The following is a 4,827-nucleotide window of genomic DNA, read 5'->3' on the forward strand; positions in this document are numbered from 1 at the left end:
ATGTAAGACCATATCAGGGATATGGCATTGGCATCGATATGAAACATCGTGTAAGACCATAGTTGGGCTATCGACTTTTATTTGTGATCCCATGTAAGACCATATCTTGAATATGACATTGGCATCTTTCTATGTTTATGAGAATTCTCGAGTATCCTTTAGTAATTCCAAGTGGTTCAACAGGTGATCCAAAGATTATGTTAAAGAGATGACAAGGTATGATCATGTTGAAAGGGTACAGGTACGTACATAAAGCTCATAAATATTGAGATTATAAAACCATGATACCTTGGTAGAATGCGAATGAATGAATTATGATCATAAGTCTTATTGTACATTATGTAAATGACATGACTTAAAATGTAACTATGATACTTGATGACATTATGATAAATATTATTATGTTATGTATATAATAATGTATGGTTAATGTTGCTAATTATTTACATGCAAACTTACTAAGCTTTATGCTTACTCCATTTTCTTTTCCATTTCCTTATAGTGTCGCCAAGCTAGCTCGAGGATCGAAGGACGTCGGAGCTCGATTCACACTATCAAACTAATCTTTTGGGTATAATGAATTTAAGTATTTTGAGTATGGTATCTATAGAGACTTGGTCTTTTGTTATATGTCATATTGGGTTAGCCAAATGTGTTGGCTTTTAATGATTTGATAATTCATTTTGGATACGGCCATGGGATATGGCTCATATTAATTATGGGGATGTAATCCTATTCATATATGCATGCATGTGCTATGGTCACTCATGTTGTGGTTAAATTCATTTAGCATGGATGAATTGTGGATATGATCATGGATGTTTGATGATGGAAGTGTGAGTAAATGGCATAATAACAACTACGGCATGAATGTATGTAATGGAAATAAATTTGATATTTCATATTGCATGTGAATTTGGTAAGCTAGGTCTAAATAAAATATGAAGTCTTAAGCAAGTATAAGTTGATAAGAAGTTAATAGGCATAAGCCTTGTTATGAATGTGTAAGCGCTCAATTATGTTATGTAGGATGTCATTGAGATGTGTAAGTGTGCATGTGTTATTAAGGGTAACAAAAGGCTTGGAAAATACTCTCAAAGTTGTCTAAACGGGTAGGTACACGAGTGTGTGTCTAGACTATGTGTGACGCACAGTCTGCCCCATGGGCTAGTGATCTGGCCGTGTATCCCCTGTAGCCTAATTACGTAAAACAGAATGCTATGTAGTAAACACATAGGCAGAGACACGGCCGTGTGTCTCAGCGGTGTGAAGGACACGACTGCAGGACATGGGTGTGTGCCCAGGCCATGTGAAGTTTGCACTTAATTTTTGGAATTTAATTCGCCACACGGCCTAAGCACACGGGCATGTGACTTAGCCGTCTGACCCTAATTGTGTTGATGACATCATAAATAGAGAGTTACACGGGCTGAGGACACAGGCGTGTCCCAAGCCACACAGGCATGTGTGACTACACGGCCTACCCGCACGGGCATATGACCCTCCAAAATAAGAAACTTTTCTAAATGTCGCAAAAGTTTCGAAAATTCTTGGTTTAGTCCCGAACCACATCCATTGTATGTTTTGGGCCTCGTAGGCCCATATAAGGGACAATTTGCATATGTATGAATCGATTTAATTTAAACAAATTTTTATGGCCCTGTCTTGTGTGAATGTTTATTTTTTAGTCCGGTAACGCCTTGAACCTTGTCCTGGCGTCGAATACGGGTATGAGGTGTTACAGTGATAGTGGTGAGGGCTCTATCAAACATGCATATTTTCACTTACAGAAGAAATTGGAATTGATGTGTGAAATCAACAAAAAATCTAAATGAAAAAGTGTTAATTCTCAATAGTGAAAAAGAATCTCTAGAAAAAGAAGTTCTTGAAAAGTTTCGAACTATGGACAAGGTCAACAATGAGTTAGATGAAGCCAAGATGGCTCTTGAAAAGTTTAGATGACAAAGTGCAAAGTTGGATGGGATTTTCGCTATATGAAGATTTGAAGATGTTCATCATTGTCTTAGTCATCCAAAAGATGGTATGAACACTAGTGTTTTTCATTACTTCTTTGAAGGATAACGAAGGCACTTCTACCATGATAAATTCAAGTTGTAGGAGGTAAAAAAATGTTTGTGTGTCACTACTATAGAAACAAGGGTCATATAAGTGCCTATTGTAATAAACTTTTAGAAGATTTCCAGAAGTTTAATCTTAGTGTAAGTGTTGCTTTAACATGGTTTAGGATGAAACAACAACAGTCAAGGCAGATTTGGGTTAAGAAAGGTGAAAAGAGTTTGCTGGTTGGTTACACGTCTCTGAAGGCAATCACTAAAGAAGTCTAGCATTATGATAGCAGGTGTTCAAGGCAACAACCAGAAATGAAGATTTTCTAAAGGATCCACATGAATGTGGTGTTGGAAAATTTACCTTTGGAGATGGTCGCAAAGGGAGGATCATTGGAAAATGGGTGCTGAAAGTAGGTGGCGTTTCGAAGCTTAAGAATGTACATCTCATCAAAGGTCTTCAAGCAAATTTTATCAGTGTAAGCTAATTGTGCAAGGATGGATATTTCGTGAGTTTTACCAATGATGGTTGTGAGGTCAAGAACACAAAAGAAGAATGCATGATAAAAAGTGTTCTATCTTTTGATAATTATAATAGACTTGTGAAGAACGAAATTGTAATGTGTTCACCCTGAATGAACTTGATTTAGGGAATAGACAACTGAGTCATGTTAACTAAAGAGTTTCAAAAGATTTTTTTTTCATAGTCTCATAAAGCTATCCAAGGACTGCCTAGACTTGGAAATGTCATCACTAAACCTTGTAGTGGTCGCTTGAAAGACAACAACTTGATGATAGTTTTAATGAAAGTTTGGATGTTACACGTTTTAAAAACCTAAGAAATTCTTTCGAGTTGCGTTGATTTTGATTCAATAGTATCTTCCAAGTGATTTTCCACGAGGCTTATATAATATTTTACTGAATATTATCTTAGAATATCAACTACTAATTAACACTATAAGTGTAACACGCCAAGCCCGGCCAGAACGGTTCGACCCCAACGTGAAATGTTACATTAGCCACCGGAGTGACTCTCTATTTCATCTCCTACCGAACCTCCAACACATCATCATACCATGTAAACAGTAAGTGAGCTCTAAGATTTTAACTCACAATACTTAGCTTTTGCAGGTAAAGGGGTTCGCATGTTGTAGAAGCAAGACATGTAAACAAAAGGAGAACTCATGTGTACACATACACATGCGTAAAATTGCTATCAAACAGTAACTTACTTTTAAGGCTCACAACTCATGAATTCTAGTCTTCACGGAATAAGTCTTCTAAAATAGGCTAGGCTTTGTGAACGATCCTTATGTGTTTAGAGTCTGCAAACTAATATCATAGGGTCTCTATTATTAAGCACATCAAAATTTTATTAAGGGTTTGTAGGTGGTAGTTTGCTAAACATTAGGATTCTCACCTTGCACAATTCGACAACTTTGTTGCTTCACAGCAACTTTGGCAAACTTTATGAAAATTAGTCAGTTTTATTTAGTTCATACTTTAACTTATGGCGAACATTCTGATTAGAAATTAAATACTTAGACATGAACTCTTAAGTTAAGGAAATGTCAAACATGGCTTCGAATTATTTTCATAACAACAAGAAAATGGCATACTTAACATTCATGTATATATATAGTTTTATAGGTTCGTGAGCTTGAAATAAAAGAAAACATAGAAAAAACTAAGTCTTAGATCAATTAGAGAAGTCAATAGAGAGAACGGTATTTCTATTCCCAAGTAGAGTCCATTGTCTTTAATTCTAGTGTTCGTTTGTACCACTTATTTAGTGTTTATGCCTCACCTGGATCACTCGCTTTGCCACTAAGCACCGTGTGATCTAGCTATCTATAGTGTCTAGAAAAGAGTGTGTGAGCTCTTGCAAACTCTTTGAATGTACAGGAAAACCATATAACATGTACAAAAACATAAGTTAAACAAAAGTGTTATCAAGGTTACTATTCTACGAACTGGGTTTGCCATATTTATGTAAAGCCTGGTTCACGGTTACCTGCTGTCAGTTAACTTAAATCAGTAAAACATAATATTTTGGAAAAACACAATCTTATTCACATGTTCTTTTCTTTTGGATAAATGAATCTCCTTATGACTCCCCACTTCAACTCAATAAGTTCGACATATCCCATAAGTGTAGCATTAAGCTAACACTCTCTATCACACTAGCTTGTCATTCCCTTATTTCTCCTAACCTTTCCTAGAACCTTTCCATCACAAAGCACAAATGTGAGTACTGACAATCCTATGGCATGTCAATACATTTACTTAAACATAGAGCTAGCAAATCATGAGGAGCTCATAAAATGTTATTCATAACTAGCTCGCATATCATTGTTCATAAAAAGACATATTTAAACACAATCATAAAAAAAATTTAGAGAAGAGTTACTCTCAGAACTTAAGATAAAGCTTTAAGCTCTTGATTAACACTATGGTTCACACATACAAGTGGCTATCCTTGAACACTCACCAGTTTACTGAGAGCTTTAAACAAGCTTTGCCATTCCCTTGTCTTTGCTTGTAAACTATTCTATTAGGTTCTCAATTTCACAAACATACACAAGTCACTAACAATGGAAGTAGGTTAAAAATCTTACATAAATACAAATGAAGCTAGGTTCATACATGTTAGTCTTTTAGCGAACCTAGTTCCCTTTGTTACGAACTTTCTTAATTACTTCTAAACATCTAACCCAATAGAGAAACAGAGTCTTACCTTTAATCCTAAGGGCTAAGTTCT

Source organism: Gossypium arboreum, chromosome 1, assembly GCF_025698485.1.
Source record: "Gossypium arboreum isolate Shixiya-1 chromosome 1, ASM2569848v2, whole genome shotgun sequence".
Taxonomy (NCBI): Eukaryota; Viridiplantae; Streptophyta; class Magnoliopsida; order Malvales; family Malvaceae; genus Gossypium; species Gossypium arboreum.